The 27,943-nt window shown below is 36.6% G+C and overlaps 1 pseudogene; it reads right to left on the bottom strand.

The window, feature by feature from the left end:
* LOC109460293 (ferritin light chain) lies at nucleotides 1–27,943 on the bottom strand (annotated as a pseudogene).

Here is a 27,943-nt window from a genome sequence, read left to right as displayed (position 1 = left end):
TTATGGCTTGGGAGCTGCCATGTTCATGTGGCCTGTAGGCCTGGGCCTGCTACATGGTGGTGGGGTGTGCATGGCTGTAAGATCCATGTGACCCCCAGTGTTCAGAGCCACAATGCTCACGTCCATAGGACAAGCAGGGTTTGCCTCATGACAGTAGGGTTTAATGACAGTAGGGTCCTCAAGATCTGCATGGCTCAGGGGACCATCCTGTTCGAGTGACCTGGAAATCTGAGATTATCCACATTGGGCTTCTTTTCCAGGTGAGCTTCCATAGTACACAAACTTGGACTTTGTCACTACTCCTCTAATGAGCAAGTTTTTTTTGTTTTTTTCCTAATAATACACAGAATACATGTTTGATACATGAATACATAATAAGGAACATAAAAATGAAATAGATCCACCCTAAAACCATAACTGTTGCCATACCAGCGGTAGTAATGCAAGAAGCTAAACAGTGGGTACGGGTAGGCCTTGTGTACTTAATTTCATTCAGGCCTTAAAGGTAACTAAAGCAAACCTAGTAAGATAGTTTTAATTGTTAATATGAAATTTAAAAATGTGTGTAGTGTTTACTATGTGCTAGGTAGTTTAAAATGTTAACCCATTAAATAATGGCAACTCTGTGGCATTGGTATTGTTATTCCCATTTTACAGATGGGGAAGTTAAAGCACAGAGGAGTGAAGTCACTTGCCTAAGATGTTACAGAGCTTATAAATTTGCCCCCAGGTGGTTGGGCTCCAGACTCTAAATTCTGATCTCTTATAGGTTCCCCAAAGAAAATTAATATTAATTCAGCCCTATTGGTTCAGACTAACTGGAAAGCCAGCCTAAGTCAGTTATTGAAAACTTTAGATCATGGAAAATCTCTTTGAAATGCTATTTAAATAATTTCAAGTATCACTAATTAAAGCAAATTGAAGCTGAATCCAATTAAGGACCTCAGGAGATTTGTTTTAATGTATAGATATAAATTTACCATTATTATATCAAATATTTGTATCTAAAAGGAGGTGTAAAATGTTAGATGTTAGTTGAAAGCAGTTTCTTCTTTAAATAAATGCTAAAAAAAGACAGATTGCAAAGTTTAAATATCATACCTGGCTCTTTCCTGAAATACGAAAGGTACAAAGGAGTGGAATCTGAATTAATTAGATTTACTGTATTTATATCCTGGTTGAACCTCTGTAGAAAGGTCAGAGAAAGAAGGAGAATATACATAACTTAAAACACTTTCAATTTCAAGAATAAATGTGGGAAACTGCACCTTTGTCTGTATGTCTATAATAAATTTGATGTGGTACTTCTGGTTTGCTGGCTAATGCAAACTTAATGCTATCCAAGCCATAGGATTGTTTTTGCTCGGTCCCTGCAGTGTGGCATGGCTGCATAAGTAAGCTGAAGAAGACTCAACAGACCAAAATTTGGACCATCACTAAAATTGAATATACTCGCAAGGACATTGTGTGTTTGTGGTTCCAAGCCTCTTGAATGAAGTTGATTTTTGGAAGAGATGACAGTATTTGTGCAAATCTTTGGGATTTATATAGTCTGGCAAAATATTTATTGGACAGATTTAAACACAGAATAATAAAAATGGGTCACATATTTACATTAGATCCTAATGAAGATTTCAAGTTGGATTAAGGAAGTATTTATAGACAGTTGTGGGATAGAATCTGACATCAAGTCCTGATGTCTGTCCCAACCCTTTTTTGTGTAATTAGCTACATATGGAAACATCAATAATGTAAGACAGAGCACAATTATATCTAGCCTACCTATGCTCAGCTGAGTCTTACATAGTATGAGAGGTTATTGGGGTCAACTTCTTTCACTAAGTAACCCAAACAAAACAACAAAGACCCTGGACTTTTAACTTTTCTTTAAGTCACATTTTGCTCCTGTAAGACCTGATACTCATTCATTCTTTCTCTGTGATGATTATCAGGAGTTTCTTAGGATTAAAAAATATATATTTAGTTATATCAATGAGGGTCTATCAGCACTCTATAATATACATTTGAAGGGCAGGAGTAAGTATTGATAAACATCTGTATGTCTGTGTTTCATATGTATTAGTGGTTTAAGCTTTGTATTTCTCAGGTGCTCTGTTTATTTAGGTGAGGTAGGTTGGCAAACTATTCCCTTTGCTTTCCCTTGATTTGGCAGCATGTATTGGGAAAAACTTTCGTGTGTGTGTGTGTGTGTGTGTGTGTGTGTGTGTATTACATCTTGGTGGTCCATGCTAGTGGCTTTAGGAGTGGCTTGACCTAACACAGAGAAGTGAGGAAGGGGAATAATAGAACAGTTGTGATCATGTTAAATTAAACATAGATACTCAAGTGTTTTTGATTAAAGCACCAATGGTAAATTGGTAGTAAATACCCAACTAAATTAGAGGTCTTATTTGAATTTCCCTTTAGATAACAAAATTTACTTACGTGGCAACACTGCACGGGGGAAATCATTATATGGTGCTGTATCATTATGGAAACAGTACACGGAACATATTTTTCTTTCTCCTTTGTGAGGTTCATCAGTGTAGCTAGAAGTAGTGTCAAGCAATGATAAAGAAGAAAACCAGTTGCTGACGGTGCTCTACGTCAAGGTGCTCGATTCTCCCGCCCCAACACAATGGAAAACTCAACAGCTCTAGGTAATGTGCTCACCACATGGGACAACCACAGCATGGAAATAGAAAATTACATCCACAATAAAAATTTCTGTCAGGTCAAAGGATGGAGAGGAGTGAGAAGGTAGGAATTCCTGACAGGGTGTTTGCTCATGAGCTGTGCCATTTGTGATGCTGTGACTCTCCAGCACAGTTTGACTGTCTCCTCCACATGAAACTCATTAAAAAATAAACAGTGTGGTTTAAAGCTTTGAAAATTATTATGAGGGGGAATTTACATTATCCCATCTTGTTTTTTCGTATCTGCTCAATGCAACTATTTTTCTATTCAAAAAAGAATTCTTATTACTCTCTTGGAAAATCCTGTCAGATCAGTTTTTAAGTAAGCAGCTGCATGGTTTTTCTTTTCTTTTTCTTAGAGAAAACTATTTTATTCTTTTTCAAAATGTACAGCAGGTAATCAAGAACAATCCTCCTGAGTCCAGTGCTATTTCCTCTCCAGCTCACTGCCCCTCAAGCCAAAACCCGAGTCTGCTTGAATGAATATAGAAAACTCACTTGTCCTTAGTTGGACTAAAGCTAATGGACTGAAGTCCTTGAGGGCAGTGGTTCTCTGGAGCAAATTAAAAACTCTCTTTGCAATCTTTTCTTTTTTTCCAAATTGAGGTGAAAATCATGTAATGTGCCATTAATCATTTTAAAGTGTACAATTTCGTGGCACTTAGTGCATTCACAATGTTGTTGAATCCACCACCTCCCTAGTGTGAAAACTTTCTTATCAGCCCAGCAGAAAACTCTGTTCCCTTCATTCTCACTTTCTCCTCCCTGCCAAGCACTGGCAACCACTAATCTGCTTTCTGTCTCTATGGATTTGCCTATATAGGACATTATGTAAAAAGGAATCATACGTAACCTTTTGTGTTTGGCTTCTTTATCTTAGCATAATGTTTTTGAGATTCATCCAAGTTGCAGCATGTGTCAGCACTTCATTCTTTGTTATGGCTGAATAATATTCCATTGTATGTATATACTACAAATCTTTACCCATTCATCTGGTGATGAACATTTGGGTTGTTTCCATATGAAGAATGTTGCTATAAACATTAGTATGTAAGTTTCTGCCTGGACATCTGTTATCATTTCTCTATAGCATATATCTAGGAGTGGCATTGTGGACTTACATGGTAACACTATGTTTAATCGTTTGAGGAACTTTCATTCTGTTTTCCAAAGAGGCTACACCATTTTACATTCCCACCAGCAGTGTTTGAGAGTTCCTATTTTTCCACATTCTCACCAACACTTGTTATTTTCCATTGGTTTTTAATTACAGCCATTAGAGTTGTGTGAAGTGGTTTAGATTTGCATTTCCTTGACCAATGAAGTTGATTATCTTTGCATGTGCTTTTTGGCCATTTGTATATCTTCTTTGGAGAAATGTCTATTCGACTCCGTTACCCATTTCTTAACTGGGTTATTTATCTTTTGCTGTTGTGGAGTTGTAGGAGTTCTTTGTATATTCTGGATACTATACCCTTACTAGATATGTGATTTGCAAATATTTTCTTCCCTTCTATAGGGTATTTTTTTACTTTCGTGATAATGTTCCGTGATGCCCAAAAGTGTTTAATTCTTCTATTTTGGTGTTTCTTATATAGGAGAATTATTTTTCTTCTATCCAACCCATTTCTCTAATTTATGTTATCCACCTGGCAACTGTAGACAGATTGATACCTCTACTCTACAAGTGGATTATTGACAGAGTCCTGATATGAAAATATATTAAGCGATATTAACTGAGAAATGCAAAATACTGAATAATCTGTATAGTACAACTCCATTGGTAGAAAAAAGGGGGGATAGATGGAAAGATGCTTGTTGTGTGCAGTAAATATCTATAAGGATCCACAAGAAACAACAGTGGTTATCTAGGGAGAAGGACCTTCATTTTTCAATTCATATCTCTTTGTATTGTTTGAATTTTATGCAGCAGATATGTATTACCTTAACAAAAAAATTAACTAGGTTTTGATTACTGTCCCCTGTAAGTTCCAGGTGTATTAGTTTATCAACAAGAAACTTTATGAGTGTAGTGATCCTGTTTTTCACACCCACAGAAGACATGGTCAGATAAAATGTTGAGTGTACATATAGGGAAACTGAGTTAGAATATTTGAAACTGGGTCTGACCTATACGAGTTAGAAATTGAGATTGCCATGTAACAGATTTTTTCTCTCCATTACATCTTTAAAAATTGAGGTATTATTGACCTTAACATTGTATTAGTTTTAGGTGTACAAATTCATGATTAGATATATATTGCAAAATGATTACTACAATACTACAATAAGATTAGTTAATATGCATCGCCTCACATAGTTACATTGTTTTTCTTGTGATGAGAACTTTGAAGATTTACTCTCTTAGCAGTGTTCAAATACACAATACAGTAGTGTTAACAGTAGTCACCATGCTGTGTACTACATCCCCAGGACTTGTCTTATAAATAGAAGTTTATACATTTTGACCCCCTTTACCCATTTCACCTACCCCTCACCCCATTCCTCTGGCAACCACTAATCTAATCTCTATCTATGAGGTTTCTTGGTGGTTTTTTTTTTTGTTGTTTTTTAGATTTTACATATGAGTGATACCATACTGTATTTATCTTTCTCTGTCTCACTTATTTCACTTAGCATAATGCTCTTAATATCCATCCATGTTGTCACAAATGGCAGGGTTTCCTTCTTTTTGGTGGCTGAATAATATATCATTATATATAATATATAAATACATATAAATATTTACTATACATATTATATATGCATATATAATTTGTCTACTTTGTTTATCCTTTCAAAAAACCAGCTCTTAGTTTCATTGATCTTTTCAGTTTCTATTTCATTTGTTTCACTCTGATCTTTGTTATTTCCCTCCTTCTTCTAACTTTAGGTTTAGTTTGTTCTTTTTCTAGTTCCTTGAGGTGTAAAGTTAGGTTATTTGAGTTCTTTATTTCTTTTTTTTTTTAATAGGCATTTATCACTACGAACTGGACATTTTGAACAGTACAATGCGGTAACTCTGGAAATCAGTGTCTCCCCCATTCCCCAGACATTGCTGTTGTTTTCTATTGAGGGCTGCAGCTGTCCATTTGTCCAGCACTCACCCTCTGTTACTACAATGGGCCCATGCCAGTTCATTCTGTTCCTGAGTCCAGCTCCCCGGTTGCCCTGCATAGTGTGCAGTATTCTCCTCCCCCAGGCTGGGAGTATATGTGACCAGCTGCCGTCCGTCTCATTTGTCTTCAGTGTCGGTGTCAAGTTTTCAGCCTTCTCATACTATTTAGGATGGGGGAATTCCTTCCTTACAAATGGGATGAATACAAAGTGGTCAACAATATGGCTGGATAAAGAAAAATACTGTGGTAAATTTATGTATATTAAATGGCACGTACCCATTTTAAGGGTATACAGTTCAATGAATGTTGACAAATAGCTCACTATTATCGCATTGTATGAATACATCTTAATTTATTGACCTATTCACCTGTTGATGAACATTTGTTTTTTTCAATTTTATTACTATGAATGAAGCTGATATGAACACATATGTAAAAGTCTTTTTCTGAATATGTGTTTTCATTTCTTTTTATGTAAATACTCAGGGTTGTAATTGTGGTATCAGATGGTATGTATATATTTAAATTTAGAAGAAAATTTTAAACTGGTTCTTAATGCTTTTGTGCTCTTTTGCATCCCCACTGTCAGTATTAGAGATATATTTTAAACATATTCTAATAATCTGTTTTTTGAATGCTTCATTTAATAATATATTTCCATTTCTTACATTGCTGATATATTTGGATATACGTATACCATCATATTTTGTACTTTCTGCTTACCACTTTTTTTCTGATTTTTTTCTGTACTCTCTCCTTTTATTTGAATTATTGAATTTTCTCACACTCTATTGGTTTGGAAGTTAAATACTACATTTATATTGGTTTAATGATTACTCTTAAATTGTCAGTATGCATCATTAGCAAAGACTAAACTTTGGTCAACATCTCTAATCTTGCCCCTGAAGAGATGGACCTTACACTATTTTAAACTTGACTAACCCTATTCCTTATTAAATGTAAGTTTTGCCTAATATTTTAACTTTACCATGTTTTTATATCCTCAAATTTAGTGATTATCTTTTTTCTTATTTCATATAGTCCATTTTTGTCTATATTTTTTGGTCAGTCCTTGCCCATCTTTTTGCAAGTATTTTTCTTTCTTTCTTTTTTTTTTTTTTTTACAGTTGCAGACTTCAATACTCCACTTTCTTCCCCCCCCCTCTTTTAGATCCCCCCCACCACTCCGGTTCAAGCTGTTGTTTCTCAGTCTAGTTGTGTAGAACACAGCTCCCTGGCCCATTCTGGTATTATGAGCCTTGTGCTCCTTCCCAGCTGAGGCAGTCAGTCTCCAGTCGCTGTTGGGCAGCTCACAGCTGCTCTCGGCAGCTCTCGCTGGCCGCTGGCCACTCATGGTGGCACCCAGCAGCCCGTGGCAGCACACAGCAGCTGGTGGCAGGTCACGCCAACCTCTTGCTGCTCACGGCAGCCCAGCTCCAGGGAGAGCTGTTGTTCACAATCTTAGCTGTAGAGGGCGCAGCTCACTGGCCCATGTGGGAATCGAACCGGCGACCTTGGTGTTAGGCGCAGGGCGCTGCAAACACCTGAGCCTCCAGGCAGGCCCTCTTTTTTTTTTTTTTTCCGTGAAATGTACATGCTTTATTACTTCTTAAATTTTTTTTTTAATTGGGGAATATGGGAAGCAGTGTGTTTTTCCTGGGCCCATCAGCTCCAAGTTGTCCTTCAATCTAATTGTGGAGGGCCCAGCTCAGTTCCAAGTTCAGTGGCCATTTTCAATCTTTAGTTGCAGGGAGCGCAGCCCACCATCTCATGTGGGACTTGAATCGGCAAACTTGTTGTTGAGAGCTCGCTCTCTAACCAACTGAGCCATCCAGCTGCCCCTCCGGAAGCTCAGTGGCAGCTCTTGTCTTCAATCTAGTTGTGGAGGGTACAAGTATATCTCTCTGTGTTTAAGGTAGATGTTTAGCTGAGTGACAAATAAATGGGTCAGGTTAGTACCCCAGACATTGGATGGTGTAGTCTTGACCTTGGCAGAGGGTGAGCAGCACCATGTACGTATATGTGGTCTTCCTGAGAGGGTTTGGACAAAGCATGGATTGATGCATCATAACTATACTCTGCCTACTTTCACTGTTTGGTAACTTCTACTGGAAAGCAGGAGGTAAGGTTTGCCAAGATATGGCGACATGAGAGATTTGAGAAAAATGCAGGTTTGAAATAGCTGCTATGGAGACAAAAAGAGAGGAGTATCTAGAGAAACAATGAAATATTATCAAACATCAATGAGACTTCATTCAAACTTTGCTTATTTTTCTCCAGCAACCAGATATAGTCCTGGAGATATAGATTGATCAATGTTTGATGGGTTGCCAGTCAGTTGACATGTTAAAACTGTTGTAAAGAGAATATTGGGATGTAGGCAAGAGACTGCTTAATGTAATGGACCAAGGGATCTAAGCTGTATGAGAAAAAAAGTAACTAGCTGTATCTGTGTGGCTGAAGAACAGCAGGAGTACATGATTGAGCCAGTTAGAGGAATAGGAGACTATAGATATAGAGAATGTGATATTTCAGGAGTAGGGGAGTTCCCTCAGATGACAAGGTGTAGGGTGTGGCTATGGAGTGGTGACTGAAGTAAAATGGAGGTGAATATGATTGGCAATAAGAAGCAAAAGCAACTGAGAGGTTTGAATGCTGAAGGAATCCTTCATGTCCCAGGCTCCCTGCTTTGGGAAACGTGCTGATACAATAAAAGCAAGACATAACCACTAATAAGTTGACTTGAATATGCAGTTAACTAAGCCTTATCATCTTCTCTACAGGAGGGATCGATCTCGGTCTTCTTTTTTTTCATATTGAAGTTTATTATGGAAAAAACATCAGAAAATAATATAATTCATTTACAATAAGATTTTTTTTTTAAATTTTAATTTAATTTATTTTATTTTATTATTAGTTTCAGGTGCACAAGACAAAGCAAAACTTAGACGTTTATCATTTATATCCCTCCCACTGTGTGAACCCCCCTCCCCCCATCCACTATCCCTCTGTACGTTCCCCAAATTAATTTCCAAAACCCCATGACCATCTTGTGGTTACCGACTATTTTTCAAAACCTCTCACCTTCCCCTTATCCCCACCCCCCCGCCCCTCTAGCAACCCTCTGTTTTTCCTCCATGTTTCCAACACTGTCTCTGATTAGTTCATTCACTTATTCTTTTCTTTAGATTCCGCATATAAGTGAGATCATATGGTATTTGTCTTTCTCTTTCTGACTTATTTCACTTAACATAATGTTCTCTAGGTTACAATAAGATTTCTTAACGTTGTGTGCTTTTTCTCATTCTTTCACTTCATCATCCAGGAGTATGGCCATTCATAATTTGAAGTGAATGATTACAAGAATCTTATTATCGAGTGAACTAAAGTAGTTTGAATGATTATTTTTAATATTCTAGAAAAATTTAATTTTATATGACAATTTTGGACCACAAGGATAAAACAGAATTTTGTTCATAGCCTTTACCTCACATTTTTTTCATATCATAGTTAATGAAAGAATTCTATGTATGGACTTTAGAGCTTATATAAAATCATTTAAGAAACTTTAGATGAAAAATTTTCAACTGGGAAGTTTCAAAGTCTCATTTAGTAGTTGTGAAGCTTTAGTTACTAGATACTGAATCATTTTAGACTTAAATAAAGTTTAGCTTTCACATTAGATAATCTTTAGTCCAAAATGGTTTGAGGAACAATAACTGACAATAGTGAAACTCTTTTCAGATAATGAAAATCCTGTCATGAACAAAAGTATTTTTAATTTTTCAGTCAGCAATTTATTTCAACTCTTTAAAAAAATATCAAAAGTATTATAATTTTTGGCATAATTTTCCAACTATAACCTTAGCCAGTACAGATAAAATTATTTCATAAGAAGTTTTAACATTTGATACTTAAATTTAATTCCTCAGTCATGCACTATATTAAAGAATGTGAACAGATACATAATAGAATTTAGGTTTAATATTAAATATGATTTTAGTTCATTCTTCCCTTCTTCCATCCCTTTCTTTTATACTTGCATTTGTTAATTGCTACAGGAAATTTGGCAGATTTACTCAAGTACTGCATAAGGAACAAATTAACCAATTCACTGTCTTTTGTATATATCAATATATTCATTTTGCTATGCTAATCAAGAGAGACATGGCACAAAAGGAATAAGGTTTCTCAGGATCTTATATCTGGGGCCTTTTCTCCCTGATTTGAGATTCTCCACTACCTAGTAAGTATTCTGAAAATTTAGAAGAAATCTAATCTCATTTATGGTATAGTTGATAGTAATCAATTTACAGTTTCCATAGGGGGCTCAAGTTCTCATGTAATTACAAGGTTGGTACCAGCCTGTGGTTATTTATGGCACGTAGACTAAGTGAATCAAAATTTCTTGGATCACACTGAACTGAAAGGTGGCAAACCAGGAATATGTGTTTGTCATGAGTCATCTGCTTAATGTAATTCTCTCAACATTCCAAGTGTACCCCGTAGGCCCCTGTATCAGAAATTACTAATATCCCCACATATAATAAGATATTCATCATCTATTGTAGAAATGTATTCTCTTATGGCTATTAATCTTGGTTAAAACCAATGTTTACTTTATTTTAGAGTACAATGGTTAATTAGACTAGGATTTATAATATAATTAGGGCAGGGACTTAGGTTTCCTGGAATGACTCATTTTAGCACGAAAACTTGAAAGATAGAGGAAAGTCCTGTGAGCTTATTGTAGCATCTTATGCTGAAAGATGTTAATAGTTAGAAAAAAAGAACTGTTACTTCAAGAATTTGGCCCTCAGAAAATTTGGTGCTATGTAACACAGATAGAATTTTGACAAATAAAGTAGATTCCTAAATTCCATATATGGGAGAGACAGAGGAATTAGTGATGGCTCTGTATGTTTACAAATAAAAGTCAGTTTGTTTTAGGTACTTGTCGATAACCCAAACTCAGATTCCCTTTATGGTCACCTAAAATTTTAATATCTATGGATGTAAACTGAGGTGGTTTAAGTGATGGGGGTGGGAAGAAAAAAACTGTGAATATTGGTATCATCTTCTAATGAATTAGTTCAAGTTGTACTGACTCATTGCCTAATTAATGAAATCTTAGGCAAAGAGAAACCTTTTGAGGATTAGCCACTAAAAGAGAATTTTAGGTATTCCACCCTACTGAATTATTAGGTAGACAACACTTGATTTGTATGCTTTTTTTGTTTTGTTTTGTTTATTTAGAATGTCAGGCTCAGTTCTCTGGCTTTATTGTACACATAGAAAAAATGTTATGAGGACAATGTTTTACTTACCCATACGATAATGAAGATGATGGATTCCTGCACATATTATTCCATTGAGGTACAGAAACAGGCTTTGGAAGAACATGATATGTTAGATCAGCATAGAGATGTTGACAGCAAAACGTTTCCATGGTGGTATTTAGTCTGAAATTTGAATGGAGCTAAGTTTTTTTGCCTCTTATGAGATCTAGGTGCCCTGGATATAATTACCACACTAGGTATTAAAGAGGGTAAAAATATAGAGTAACCAGTGTCTTGTTTTCATTAACTTCTCTTAATTTTAGACAAGAAGTAGAGATGCCAATAGTTTTAAAAATAATATTAATAAACATTTAGAACACACACACACACGCACACACACATACATGCACACATATTCTAGTCCTTCCTACCATTTTTAAATTTTAATATTAGGTTGGTGCAAAAGTAATTGTGGTTTAAAAGTTTAAAAATAATTGCAAAAACGGCAATTACTTTTGCACCAACCTAACATATGGAGAAAGTATCAACTTTTCTGGGCTTTAGTTACCTCACCATAAGAAATCTACATAGTAATATGTTGAGTGTTTAAAGACAAGAAGCTTGTAGTGCCCTTTCCAGTTCTATGATCTTTACTTCTATAAATGGCAAAATGGTAGGGGGTCTCATTAAAATATCATATTTGGGGACCACAAATATTATCACACCAAAATTTTAGGAAAGTCTATAATACAATTCCGTTGAGCAGCATCATTCTGAAATATGTGTTTAATGAGCAATTAACTGAAAGATGGAAGCATGAACTGTGCCTTCTTTACATCTACATAGAAAGTTAATATTTTGGGTAGTGACAATAGAAATGAAATACCAAGGGTTTAAATAATATTTTCACTGACCCTTGTTATTTGCTGTATCGACACCCACAATAATTAAGTTTTGTCTTACTTTTCTTAAAATGTTACATCCTCCTTTGTTACTAGACAGAAAATACAAGCATTTGCCCCCTAGGCCCAACTGATTTGCCTGTTTTAAGTGAGCTTATATCATACTTAGGAGCAAGGAAGTTAGTGAATGATTTTGTCCATAGCTTTCAGTGAAAGGAATCAGCCGTATTCTGTCACCATGATAATGCCTACAGAGAGACTGATACTTCTGAGTCTGTGCCATCCTGCTGCCATGTAGATACTGTAGCTGATTGGATCAAACTGATGTGTTGAAAACATTCCGTCACGACTCTACCATTTGTAGTGTTGAAATAGCCACAATACCTTTAGAAGTTGAATCTAAAATTAATCAACAAACATCTGATTTAGTGATACATAATCTAGTTGGTGGGCATTGTAATTTTGAAACATAAGCCTACACGTGCATAATCCAAGTTTAACTAAAATTTTTTCCATTAGTTGTTTTGGATCTATTAAGCCATTCATTTAACAAACATGTTGAATATTTCACTATATACCACACGTTATGTTAAAGATAAATACGGTATACAAAATACATAAGGGATACAAAAAATAAATAAGATACAGTCCATGGTCTTAGTCTAATGGGTAAACCCACATCTAAACAGACAACTATAAAAACATGGCATTCTGTTGACAGCCTTAATCGATATTGTTCTTTATCACATTTCACTTAAGATATATACCTATTATTAAAACCCAGTCTGATCTCCTGTAAGGTCAAAGTGTATGTTTATTAATTGGGAGAATTCAGTTAACATATTACACAGTTACTGTTAAAGCTAATCTGATACCTTTCATTTTTAAAGGTTCTTTAAAAAGATTTTTATTAGAATATAGCTAATATACAATATTACATCAGTTTCAGGTTTACACCATAGTTATTCAACATTTGTATACCTAAAGAAGTGACCTCCATTATAAGTCCAGCAACCATGTGACACTGTACCACACTATCACAATATTATTGACTGTATTCCCTATGCTGTACATTACATCCCCATGACATACTTGTGTTATACCTGGGAATTTGGACCTGTTATTCCCCTTCACCTTTTTCTTCCCTTTTTAAATTTTCCAATTACAATCGACATTAAATATTATTTTACATTAATTTCAGGTGTACAGCACAGAGGATAGCATTTGTATAATTTAAGAATTGATCCCCCTGACTAGTCTGGTACCCACCTGGCACTATACATAGTTATTACCATATTATTGACCACATTCCCAATGCTTCACTTTACATCCCCATGACTATTTTGTAACTACCAATTTGTGCTTCTTAATGCCTTCACCTCTTTCACCCAGTCCCCCATCACCTCTTCCATCTATCACCCCAATATATCTAGTACCCATCTGACACCATACATAGTTATTACAATGTTACTGACTACATTCCTTATGCTATAGCCCATATCCCCATGACTACTGTGTAACAACCAATTTGTACTTTTTAATCCTTTTCACCCTTTTTCACCCATTCCCAACCCCCCTCCCATCTGGCAACCATCAAAATGTTCTCTGTATCTTTTAGTTTGTTTCCATTTTGTTTGTTTGTTAATTTTGTTCTTTAGATTCCACATATAAGCGAAACCATATGGTATTTGTCTTTCTCAGTCTGACATACTTCACTCAGCACAATACCCTCTAGGTCCATCCATACCACCACAGATGGCAAGATCTCATTCCCCTCCCTGATGGAGCAATATTCCGTTGTATTTATGTAACACCTCCTCTTTATCCATTCTTTTGTCGATGAACACCCAGGCTGCCTCTGCTTCTTGGCCATTGTAAACAACGCTGCAATGAACGTATGGATGCACACATCCCCTTGAAGTAGCGTTTTGGGTTTCTTTGGATAATTACCCAGAATTGGGATTACTGGGTCCTTTAGTGTCTCTTGTTATGTCCTTTGTTTTAAGTCTATTTTGTCTGGTATAAGTATTGCTACCACAACTTTTTATTTTCATTTCCATTTTCATGAAATATCTATTTCCTATTCCTTTACTTTCAGTCTGTGTGTGTCTTTCGATTTGAAGTGAGTGTCTTGGCAGCATATATAAGGGTCTTGTTTTCTAATCAATTCAGCCACCCTATCTTTTGATTGGATCATTTAATCCATTTACATTTAAAGTAATTTATTATTTATTTTTAATTTTATTGGGGAAGGGAAACAGGACTTTATTGGGGAACAGTGTGTATTTCCAGGACTTTTAAAAAATTTTTATTGGGGAATGAACAGTAGTATGTTTTTCCCAGGACTCATAAGCTCTATCCAAGTTAAGTTGTCCTTTCAATCATAGCTGTGGAAGGCGCAGCTCAGCTCCAGGTCCAGTTGCAGTTGTTAGTTGCAGGGGGCGCAGCCCACCATCCCGCGCAGGAGTCGAACTGGCAACCTTGTGGTTGAGAGCCTGTGCTCCAACCAGCTGAGCCATCTGGCCACCTGGGAGCTCAGCGGCAGCTCACTGACCCCACTCCAGCTGCGGAGGGTGCAGCTCGCTGGCCCATGTGGGAATCAAACCGGCAGCCCCGCTGACCAGAGCACACGCTCCAACCAACTGAGCCACCTGTCCGCCCCTAAAGTAATTTTTGATAGATGTGTAGTTATTACCATTTTATTATTCACATTTTTTAAAAATCTTTTTTCTTTCTGTCTTAAAGAAGTATCACTAACATTTCTTATAATACTGGTTTAGTGGTGACAAACTCCTTTAACTTTTTTTCTTTTCTTTTTTTTTTTTGTCTGGGAAGCTCTTTCTTTGCCCTTCAATTCTAAATGGTAGTTTTGCAGGGTAGAGTAATCTTGGTTGTAAGTCCTTGCTTTTTATCACTTTGAATATTTTGTGCCAGTGCCTTCTGGCCTGAAAATTTTCTGTTGCGAGGTCAGCTGACAGTCTAATGGGAACTTCCTTGTAGGTCACTAACTGCTTTTCTCCTGCTTCTTTTAGGATCCTCTCTTTGTCTTTAACCTTTGTCATTTTAATGATGCTGTGTCTTGGTGTTGGCCTCCAAGAAAGTTTGGGCTAATCTTGCTTGGAACTTTGTGCTTACTGAGCTTGTATGTCTATTTCTTTCACCAGATTAGGGAAGTTTTCAGTCATTATTTCTTCAAATTGGTTTACAATTCCTTGCTCTCTCTCTTCTCCTTCTGGTACCCCTGTGATACAAATGTTGTTACGCTTGATGTTGTCCCAGAGGCCCCTTAAGCTCTCCTAATTTGGGGGGGGGTGTTTCTTTTTTCTTTTTGCTGTTCTGATTGGGTGTTTTCTGCTATTGTATTTTCTAAATCGCTGATTAGATCCTCTGCTTCATCTAATCTACTGTTGATTCCCTGTAATGTATTCTTCATTTCAGTTATTGTAATCCTTGTTTCTGACTGATTCTTTTTCATGTTTTCTATCTCCATTTTTATGTTTCCTATCTCTTTGTTGAAGTTGTCCCTGACGTCATTGAGCATCCTTATAAGCAGTGTTTGGAACTGTGTGTCTGCTAGATTGCTTGTCTCCATTTTGTTTAGTTCTTTTTCTGGACTTTTGTTCTGTTTTTTCATTTGGGACATGTTTCTTTGTCTCCTCATTTTAACTGCCTCCCTATATTTGTTTCTATGTAGGGCTGCTGTGCCTCCCAGGCTTAGTAGAGTAGCCTTATGCAGTAGGCGTCCTGTGGGCCCCAGTGGTGCAGTCTCCCTGGTCACCAGAGCCGGGTTGCATGTGTGCCCTTGTGTGGGTTGTATGTGTCCTCCTGTTGTAGTTGAGATTTGATTGCTTTTGCACATCAATAGGAGGGATTGGACCTCAGACTGATTGGTTGTGAGGATTCGCTGTTACTCCAGTGGAGGAGCTGTGGTGCAAGGGCTGACCCTATAGAGCAGGGTTTGCTTTAGTGGAGCTCTGGTGCCTGCCCATTTGTCCTTTGGGTGTGTTGTCCTTGGAGGTGGCCAGCTGATGCTCCTGCTGGGTCTGATTCTAGCCACCAGTCCTGCCAGCCCTGGGTCCTCCTTGGAGGGGACCCACAGCATGCCAAGTTCTGCCACAGTCTGTGCCCTGCTTGGAGCCACCTGGTATGAGCCACAAAGCAATCCAAAAATGACCACCACTTGTGCCAGGCTTGGAGGTGCCTCGAGAGGCCAAGCCACGAACCAAGGCCGGCTGCCGCTAGTGCCGGGCTTAGGGTTGCTCAGCCAGAAGTACAGGACACACTGAAGCCAGATGCTGCTTGTTTGGGTTTTGTGAACCTTTGAGAGATTTTAGAAAAGTCCAAAGCATGAGCCAAGGTAGGCTGTTTATAGGGAAAAGTCACTGGAAGAGGCTTGGGTGTACCTGAAAGTTGTGTGGAGCGTGGTCTCAGGGAATCACTAGGGTGGAGCAGAGGAAGGCCATAGCCAGGTTGATGGAGACTCAGGTATGGGGTCTGCCTGTGTCTGCATGAAAGGAAAGGGGAGGGCTCAATAAAGGAACAATGGCTTCTGCCAGCTCCTTCATGCGGAGAAAGGTGCCCTTCCAGGCCTCATCCTGAAGCCAGACAATTCAGTTCCTTCCTGCATGTCCCTGGTGCCCCAGGAACTGCTGCCCCAGTGCTGGAGCTCAGTGCCAGTGATTCCATCGGAATAAGTCCATGTGCAGTCCCTTTAAGAGGAGCACCTGGGAGTGCAGCCACCCTCTTTCTCACTCGCCACAATCTCTGCTGGTTTTCAGAGCCAGAATTTATGGAGACTTCTCTCCCTAGCCCTGGAACCCTGTGCTGGGGGAGGGGCTGGCAGCCCTCGCTCCTGGGGGGGAACCTCTGCAGCCCAGATATCCCTCCCAATTTTTAATGGTCACACATGGGAATGGGACCAGCCCATTCCTCATTTCTGCCCCTCCTGCCAGTCTCAAGGTGGCTTCTTCTGCACGTCCTTAGTTGTAGGGCTCAGTCCAGCTAGATTTCAGGTGATTCTTAATAATGGTTGTTCTGCAGTTTAGTTGTAATTGATGCGGTCCTGAGAGGAGGTGAGCACAGTGTGTACCTACTTCACCATCTTGACCAGAAATCCCCTGATTTTCATTTTTGATACACTTAAGAATTCTCTTTTTAAAAATCTTTGCCACTTTTACTACAGTGTAGTGTATTTGATTAATATGGATACATAGTCTGAGGGAGATAAGAAAAGGGCTCCTAATCGTGTGCCCAGTTCTGCTGAAATTCTGCTTTAAAAGACAGCTAACTAAATGCTTTATTTAAATACAAACAAAACAAGACCTTGTTTTTGTAACTTTCTAAGGTAATTGTGAAGTGGGTTGGCACCTGTTTAAATGTTATTATTGGATCACCAATTTTTGTTTGGGGACAAAATTAAATTATAGGGTTATAGTTCTATGAAATCATGGCAGAATACATATTTGGCATTTCATCTATGTTGCAAAAATGAGGTAACGATTCATTTGAAAGATTTAGATACTGTTTCTTGCTGCTTCATATAACTCTGACTCCCAGATGTATCAGTTGCATATAATAAAGTCAAACCACCCATTTGGAAAAGTGAACAACAGGATCCAAGTCAATGAGTTTAATGTCAGGCTTATTTTTCACCTATAGAGATTACATCCAGCAGTGGAGACAGAACCTTTTTAATTAAACAAGATTTCCTCTGCCTAATCTCTACTACTAATTATCTTTGTACTTTAGAGTAGGGTTCAGGCTCTTCACTTAAAGATGCCTCTTTGGATCATTTTAGTCTTTAAGATTAAGGGTGCCCCCCAACCCTAAGAACGTATTATTCTATAAATGAGGTATTTGTGTTAATATTTACATAGCATTTACCAGGAAAAATCCATTTACAGTGTCAAAGTCTGTTGAAAACACAAGGAGAATCCTAGGACCACCATACTATCACATGGTGACATTCCTCAGATGAAATATTTCTTGCTGGAGGTATTGGCTAGGCCTTCATGCTCTTTTCCAAAATTAAGTAATCCGAAGAGGACAGCCCTCCCTAGTATGACTCATCTTAGAAATGTTTGCTTTCTACATACTTACTAATCAATTTCATTTGTTTTTAGAGATAGACATTAAATAAACCCAGGAAAACAATTTCTTCAAACTTATCATAATCAGGATTCACATCAGTAGTTTTACTAGATTAATTTTCTTGGCTGATGATAAATATAATTCCCGTCAGTGTACAATACAATGGGAATAATTAAGGGATCAAAGTTTCTTTGAATTAAGTATTTCAACCTCAGGGTTAACAAAGTCCCTAGATATTTAATCTTAACCAAATAATTTTTAAATACAAAATGAAACTATCACCCTATGATATTGGAAATGATGAAGTCTTGATCTAATTAATTTCATATTCATTATTCTGTACTTAAAAGATGTTTCTGGCAGCACCCAAGTTGGAAGATAAATTTCTATGATGAAAAGGTGTGTATATGTCAAAAGCTTTGTAGAGCATAGAATTCTTCAGCTTTCTAATCATCATTGTATTGGAACAATTAGTAAGTGAGTGAAGCCACTGAATTAAGATATAAATGAAACGGCTGCCTTATTATAACTGCAATCTGAAGAAATCACAATTTTTCAATAAACCTCTCAATACAGCCCCGCTGAAATGAGATGGATCACTAAGCCTGCTCAGAGAAATACGGATGGCTGAACTGCCATTACCTGCTCTAGCCATGTCAGAGAATGTCTATTACCTGCTTCTCAGAGTAACATTTCCTTAGGTAACAAGACATCTAATCTCTTCACACTTTGATATTCATGTGTTTCACCTGACTGACAACCGTTTCTCTTCATCTTTAATTAAGCTGACAAGAAGAAATATACACACACACATTAGTTTTCCTTAACATTTGTAATAATAGAAGTTTTAGGAAAAGAATAAAACATAATGCATAACATATTTTTCTGCTGTGGATTGAATTGTGTACACTCCAAATTCACATGTTGAAGCCTTAACCCCCAATGTGATGGTATTTCAAGAGAGGCCCTTTGGGAGATGATTAGGTTTAGATGAGATCATGGGGTGAGGCCTTCATGGGGGATTAGTGCCCTTAAGAGGAGACACCACAGAGCATGTGTGCAGTCTTTGTCCCCATCCCCTTCTCTGCCATGTACATAAGGACACATTGAGACGGTGGCTGTCCGCAAGCCAGGAACAGAGCTCTCTCCAGAACCTGACCATACTGGCACCTTCAACATGGACTTCCAGCCTCCAGAACTGTGAGAAAATAAATTTGTATTGTTTAAGCCACTAAGATTGTGGTATTTTGTCATGGCAGCTGGAGCTAATACTTTTTCATGTAGGCACACATTTTATTTGTATCAGAATTGAGACATACAGGTAAAGTACAAAAACGAAAAGGAGGAAACATATTGTTTTTAATAAGGAAATGTTGTGAACAAATTTGGCATTTAGTGTGCTGTTTTGAATTCTCAAACTCTCAAGGTTCTGACCATGTGGGAACTTACATCCCAGAGCTGTCCTTTGTTCAGTGCTTTGGCGGTCTTACTTTTCTGGTGTTCTTGTCTTCCATCTTCCCCTTTTCCTCTCAAAAATGTATTCAGTGTTAGCTCTCCCAAGTTGTCATCTCTATCTGAAACATTTCACTCTTCTCCACCAAGAGCCTGCTGACTTCATAAGTTCTCTACATCCTGTAACCAAGAGAAGTCCATGAGTCCAGGAAGTCTTTTTAAAATGGTAAAAAATAAATCAATAAATCCTTTTGATCATAGCACTTTACTAAATACACATTTGTTTTTTACTATTGCATTTCACTTGAGAGCCTATTTAAGGCAATGTCCATTTCATAATTTTGTTAAGGTATATGTTTGATTAATGTCTCTGAGACCTGCTTATCTCACAACAGGGGAAATGATCATTTTTGAATTGGAGAACATCTATCCCTGTCTCCCCTCCACTTCCCCTACATCTGGCCAACAGCTGTTTCATCCAATTTCTGGACAATTTGTTGTCTCACTAGCATATTATTATTTTTTTTCATCATTAATATTTTGAAATGAATTTGTTTTTCATAGCAGTGTTTTTCATCAGAGACATGGACTTATAATGTTAAGTCATAAATATAATCAATCTGTTTTACCTATTTGATAGTAGATTAGACAGGTGTTCCCTAAATTATTTGTAAAAAGAAACTGGTGATGATCAGGAAATTTCTGGCACAATACTGTGAAGAAGTATGCCTTTCATATTTTACTCTAAAGCATTTTCTGATGCACAGAACATCATTAATAGTAACATAATGTTCAAACAAGAGCAACTTCATATTTTATGTCCTTGTTCGAAAGACTTACTTGCCCCCACAGTATGCAATGCTTGCCATACTCATCTTATGCAACCAAACTAGGAAAAAGTTCTTCTGACATGGCTATACAAAAAAGTAAATGCTGTATTAATATAAAAAATATGGAGTGATATCAGCAAAAATTGCAGAGTGAGGAACACCATATTCCACTCCTCTTAAAAGGCGTAAAAATAATGGGCAAAGGTGGTCAGAATCAGCTTTTGCAGTATTGTGGAAATTAGCCAAAGGTTTACCACAATCTAGTGAACACTTATTCAAGAAAATTGGTGGATTTTAAATAATAACAGTAAACTTTGTGGAATTTTAACTTACCCTAGTCCCATCAATTGCTCCCAAGCTCAGCAATAGCTGTGGAAATAACAGCCCACATTTTTGGTATCTGAGGGAGCAGAACAGACCTCATTCAGAAGAACTGTAATTATTTCTTCTGACCTGTCTGACGACTCCCTAAAAGACTGACTCAAAAGACTTGCCTTTATTTTCCCTTAATTCAGAATTGGCCTAGTTCTAAAACTGCTTCCCAGGGGCATTTGTTGAAAACATTTACAGGTTGATGTGTCAGTTGCTTCTGTCAGAGGCCGTATATAAGAGTTGAGAAAAGCAATAGACTAATCAGAATTCTTGGGAGGAAACGCTGGGGAATGAGAAATCTTTAATGTCTTTGAAAAGCTCCAGTCCAGTGTATTCCTGAGAATCTAGAATTCCGTGCACATGGCAAAGGCTGTTCACATGCTAAGGAAAGACTTGAACCCAAAAATGTAACTGTATTTGGAGATAATGTCTTTAAATAGAGGGCTAATTTAAAATGAGGTCTTTAGGGAGAGCCCTAATCCAAGCTGACTCTTGTCCTTATAAGAAGAGGAAATTTGGACACATGGATATAGGGACACATGAACACAGAGAAAAGACCATGTGAGGATACAATGAGAAGGTAGCCATCCGCAAAGCCACAGAAAGAGGCCACAGAGAGAGAAACCAAACCAGTCAACATTGTGGTCTTAGAATTCTGGCTTCTCCAGAACTGTGAGAAAATTCATTTCTATTGCGTAAACCACATACTGTGTGATATTTTCCTAGGGCAGAATTGAAAGCTAGTATGGAAAGGAAGAAGTAAAGCTACTTGCAGATGAGAAGAACTAGAAATCAAAACCACAATGAGAAACTCCTTCATATCACTAGGACGGCTGTGATGAGGAAAAATGGATATAAGTGTTGGTGATGATATGCAGAAATCAGAGCTCTTATACATTTTTGAAGGGAATGCAAAATGGTGCTGACATTGTGGAAAACAACTTGGTGTCTCCTCAAAATGTTAAACACAGAATTATCATATGACTCAGCAGTTTTACTTCTAGGTATATACATGAGAGAATTGAAAATATGTTCCCACAAAAACTTGTATACCTACACTCATATTAGCATTATTTATTGTAGCTCAAAAGTGGAATCAACCCAAATGTCCATTAGCTGCTAAATGGATAAAGCAATGTGGTATATCCATATGATGGAATATTGTTTAGCCATAAAAAGAAATGAAGTATTATTATATGCTATGACGTGGGTGAACCTTGAAAGCATTATGTTAAATTAAAGAAGGCTGGCACAAAAGGCCACATATTGTATTATTCCATGTATATGAAATGTCCGTATAAATCTGCATAGGTATTGAAAATTAATTAGTGGTTGCCTTGGGAAAGAGGGCAGAGGGAATTTGGGACTACCTGCTTATAGTTATAGGGATTCTTCTAGTGTTGATGAAAATGTTCTGGAATTTGTGTGGTGAATTAGTCATGGCTGCAGAGCAATATAGTAAAAACCCCTGAAGTGTACACTTTAAAATGGTGAATTTTGTTCTATGTGAATTATATTTCAGTGAAATGTATGGAAAAGCACAAAAGTAAAAGATGAAATAAAACAATTTGTAATCTCATAACCTTAGTATACACACTGCCACACTGCTAATATATAGGTATATTATTATGTGATCTCTCTCTCTCTCTCTCTCTCTCTCTCTCTCTCTCTCGCTCCATATATATATATATATGGAAATATATATAAAAATACATATAAAAAAGAAAAAAATATATATATATATTTTTCCATGCATAAAAATAAAAAGGGCACATCATTGTAAATATGTTATCTACACAACTTTTAAATGCTGCCTTTTTACTTAACAATGATGCATAAATATTTTTCATGTTACCACACACTTGTTATTAACATTTTAAATCATCCAATTTTATCAAGTGAATCAGTCATAATTTAATTAATCATTTTTCTATTTTGAAACTTTTAGGTTATATCTGAATTTTCATAATTGTACATAATACTATGATGAGCTTTTTCCTTAAAATAGAATTCAAGAAGTAAATTGGCACATTAAAACCCCTTGAAAGCTTTTGTTTCAAACTTGTGAATTACTTCATAAAATGGTGTATAAATTTATACTATTGCCAGAAAAGTGCCCGTTTATACATTTATCAGCATTTTGTGCTATCAGCATAAGAAAAAAAAGCTTTGCTAATTTATAAATAAAGCAAAGTATGATTTTATTTCATACAATTCTTCCTTAGAGAAATTGAACATTTTTAAATCTAGTTGATTGCATTTTCTATTAGTGGGTCTGTTCATGTGCTTTGTAAAAGATAATAGTATTTCTTAATTTTAGGAATTTCTTTCATAATTCTATCTCTGCTTCTTCTTACAAAAATGTTGATACTATTTTCCATTATGCTATATCCAAAATATAGAAGCATTGTTTTAAGGACTTGAAGCTGCCTGCAAATAGTTGTGTTTGGATTAGAATTTAGAGGGAAGAAGAAAAATGTTATTGCTGAAAGTGAGAAACTTTGTTTTTAAGGTTCACCAATGACCCTCTAAATGCCAATTGAAAAGGGAAATTTGTAAAACAGAAAATTGAATGTGTAAAATTAATAAAATAAATTCAAGGGCAAATAATTGGGGTGGGAGGAGGATACATACCTCCCTGGAGACTCTAATTAAGAAGAATAAAAGACAAAGGAAAGAAAAAAAGCAAAAGAAAGAAAATGAGACACAGAGAGTTTGTTGAAAATAACAGATTTTTATGTACAATTGTCTGCTAACCAATTTGAAAACTCAAGGTATTGGTCCTCTGGGAAAACTCAAATGGCTAAAATTATCTCAGGATGTAGAAAAATGAAGAGAACCAGTGACTCTGGAAGAAACTAGAAAAGTTTTTAAAGAATTAGCTCTAAAACAATCTCTCTTTACCCAGATAGTTTTATATTAGAATTTCTTCAGTACTTTAGGTACAAATAAATTATTTTCTATAGAAACTGTTCCAGGGCCTAGAATAAAAGGGAAAACTTCTCTTTTCATATCACTGTGTTTCCCTGAAAATAAGACCTAGCTGGACAATCAGCTCTAATGCGTCTTTTGGAGCAAAAATTAATATAAGACCCAGTATTATATTATATTATATTATATTATATTATATTATATTATATTATATTATATTTATTATAAAATAAGACCAGATCTTATATTAATTTTTGTTCCAAAAGACACATTAGAGCTCATTGTCCGGTTAGGTCTTATTTTCGGGGAAACATGGCATTAATATAGTGTAATTCTGATGAAACCCAACAAAAATAGCACAAAAAAGTAAATAGATTGATATGTCTTTTAAATATTGATGCAAATAATTATTTATACAATGCTCTTAAAAAATGTAGGAACAAACTGGAAAATGACATATCATTAATGAATATAATTTATTCCATGAATGCAAAGGTGGTTGAGTATTCAGTACTGAAATAATTAGCCACATGAATAGATTTTGAGATAAAATATTTAATCATCAAAAGGTAGTCAATGTAGTCCAACATTCATTCATGATTAAAAGGCTAAGAATAAGAGAGGTATAAAAATATTCTCTTAATACAATAAAGAAAAACTATTTAAACCCCAAGTCAGATTATATTCAATAGTTAAATCCCAAAGGCATTTTAAAAAAGTTTTAAGCAGTTTGTTAATAACAGCTGACCAACCAACCAACCCCCAAAATAAGAGGAATGAATTATGCAAAAGGGGAGATAAAAGCTTGCTTATATGAAGATTGGATTGGTAATGTAAATACCAGTCTTCAGTCTTAACTGAAAAATAATTGAAACTGAAAAGAGTTTGTTGAAGTAGACCAGAAACCAGTAAACTTCTTTCATAAAGGACCAGCCGATAAATATTTTAGGCTTTGAGGACCATAGAGACCCTATGGTCCTCAAAGCCTAAAATAGTCTCTACTACTCAGTTCTGTTGTAGTGTGAAAACACCCATAGACAATATATAAATGAATGAGCCTGGCTGTGTGCTAATAAAACTTTATTGACAAGAACACACTTCAGGTCAGATTTGGCTCAGTGGGACATTGTTTCCTGCTCCTTGAAAAAGATAAATTCTCCTAATTTTGATATCAGTCAGAAATTATATTATTAATCAGATATCACATCAGGGAAATAATGCCATTTATCAATAGCAACAAAATAAAAATGCACAAGCCTAAACTTAACAGGAAATGTGCAAGACCAATATGGCAAAAATTATAAAAGTGTATTTAGGAGCAGAAAGGGCCACATGAAAATTGAATGAAAACCCTATATGTTGGAATGATGCAAATTCTCTCCAACTACATCATTGCTTTCTTTTTTCTTTTTCTTTTAGTTAAAATTCATTGAGGTGACAATGGTTAGTAAAATTACATAGGTTTCAAGTGTACAATTCTGTAGTACATCATCTATCTATCACATTATGTGTTCACTACCCAGAATCAGTTCTCCTTCCATCACCGTACATTTGACCCCATTTACCCTCATCTAACACTCCCCTCCCCGCTTACCCTCTGGTAACCACTAAACTGTTGTATGTGTCTATGAGTTTTTGTTTCTTTGTCTTGTTTCTTTGTTGCTTTCAGTTTTATATCCCACATATCAGTGAAATCATGTGGTTCTCAAATTTTTCCTGTGTGACTTATTTCACTTAGAATAATAACCTCAAGATCCATCCATTTTTTCACAAATGACACTTAATAAAATGTCATTTATTAAGGAAAATACCTTAACATAATAAAGGCCATATATGACAAACCCTCAGCTAATATAATTAACGGTGAAAAACTGAAGCCCTTCACTCTATGTTCAGGAACAAGACGGGGTTATTCCCTATCACCACTGCTTTTCAACATAGTATTGGAAGTCCTAGCCAGAGCAAGAGAAAGAAATAAAAGGCATCCAAATTGGGAATAAAGAAATTAAATTGTCACTTTTTGCAGATGACATGATGCTATATATAGAAAACACTAAAGACTCCACAAAAAAGCTGTTAGAAACAATAAACTAATACAGTAAAGTTGCCGGCTACAAAATCAACGTACAAAGGCCACTGCATTTCTGTATACTAACGGGAATATCAGAAAAATAAATAAATCAACAACAACAACAACAATAATTCCCTTTGCAATTGCAACGAAAAGAATAAAATACCTAGGAATAAACCTAACCAAAGATGCGGAGGACCTGTACGCTGAAAACTACAAGACATTTTTAAAAGAAATTGAAGAAGACACAAAGAAATGGAAAGACATTCCGTGTTCGTGGATTGGAAGAATCATTTTCAAGAAATCTCAACTGGATTATTTTCTCTTTGACATGACAGGTAGTCTAAAGATCAATGGGGAAAAAAAATAACTATAAAGGATTGCAAATAATTTCTGCCAAAAAAAATGAGAGCTTGGCTTAGGCACAGAGTGTAACTTTTTTGATGCTTTGGCTGTAAGTAAGTGAAAATTAGTCTTAAAATGGTTTAAACAGTAAGAAAATGTATTGGTTCATCTAACTGGAAATTTAGAGGTAGGTTGGGTTCAGCTATGACTTACTAGTCTTTCCAGCTCCAGTCCTCTGAGATTCTTTGAGTAGTTTTCAACTGGGAATGATTTTGCCTCCCAGAGAACATTTGTCAATGTCTGGAGACAGTTTTGGTTGTTGCAGCTGGGTGCAGGGAGGAGAGTGCCATTGGCATCGAGTGGGAAGAGGCCAGCAATGCTGTTAAACATCCTACTATGTACAGGACAGCACCCCCACAGCAAAGAATTATCCAGCCAAAAAACTGTCAATATTACTGAAACTGAGAAACCCTGCCCAAAGCTATGTCCTCCTCTGAGAGTTGTATTTATTGACATAATAACATCCAGAGGGGGGAAAAAAAAACTTTTCCTGTGATATTTGCCCAATAGGAAGGAAATTTGTTAGTCTCATAAAATGAGTTTGGAAACTTTCTGTTTTATAAACTGAAGCTTATATGAAAAATTTATCTGTTTCTTGAAGTAACCTTAGTGTTTTATCTTCTTAGTGAATTGGTCCTGTAACGTATATGAGATAAACCTGATTTTACCTTTTAATGTGCTTTGCTTTGAATCTATTTTGTCTGATATTATTATTACTCTACCAGTTTTCTTTCTATTGATATTTCCCTGGAATATCTTTTGTTATCCTTTTATATTCAACACATCACTTTGTTTTAAGTGTGGGCCTTACAAATAGCATATTGGTTCATATTTAAAACTCCAAACTCAAGTCTGTCTGCTAATGGGCAAGTTTAGTTACTTGACATTTATTTTGATTAATAGCAAATTTGGATATATTTCAGCCATCGTATCTTTTGTGGTATGTATTCTCAATGTACAATGATTTTCTTTGTGTTTTTTCTCTTTTTTTTCCTTTGTGATTTTTTTTCTTTACAGTCTTTTTTGAATCGACAGTTTTCTCTGTTGATTTTTTCCTATTTTTTTGAAGGTCCATATTCTATTTCTATTTATTCCTTTTTTTTTTTTTTTGCTAAATTTTATTTATTTATTTCTGTAAAAAGTTTTATTGTTTCCATTTGGTCCACGGCATGGGAGAGGGTGCCTAGTGGTAGCAGGCAGAGGCTCAGTGAGAAGCCCAACTCCAGGGGGATGCAGTGGGGCCTCTGAAAGGCCTCTGGGCTCCAAAGGTTCCCAGTTGTGTTTGAGGGCGAGTCTTTGGAAGAGATACTGGCCAAGCGTGGCCTATGGGCTGGCCAGCCTGCGGAAGTTAGTCACGTGGTCACCCATATTCTTGATAAGTTTCACCTCCTCATCCAGGAAGTGGTTCTCCAGGAAGTCACAGACATGGGGGTCGGTGGGGGCAGAACCCAGGATGTGCAAATCCAAGAGGTCCTGGTTCAGGTTCTTCTCCATGACCATGGCAGCTTCCATGGCATCTTCAGTTTTACCCCACTCATCTTGGGAAGGCTTCTGCAGGTCCTGGAAGAAGGCAGGGCTGCCGCGCTGGTTTTGCATCTTCAGGAGACACTCGGCACCCTCCCGCTTCTTGGCCAACTCGTGGAAGAAGTGGCTCATGCCCTCCAGAGCCACATTGTCATGGCTAAATAGAAGCCCTGAGAGAGGTAGGCGTAGGAGGCCCGCCGGTACAGATTGACCAGGCGGTTGACTGCGGCCTCCATCTTGGTGGTATAATTCTGATGAATTTGGGAGCTCAT

Source organism: Rhinolophus sinicus, chromosome X, assembly GCF_036562045.2.
Source record: "Rhinolophus sinicus isolate RSC01 chromosome X, ASM3656204v1, whole genome shotgun sequence".
Classification (NCBI taxonomy): domain Eukaryota; kingdom Metazoa; phylum Chordata; class Mammalia; order Chiroptera; family Rhinolophidae; genus Rhinolophus; species Rhinolophus sinicus.
This window is presented reverse-complemented; position numbering and strand designations above follow the sequence as displayed.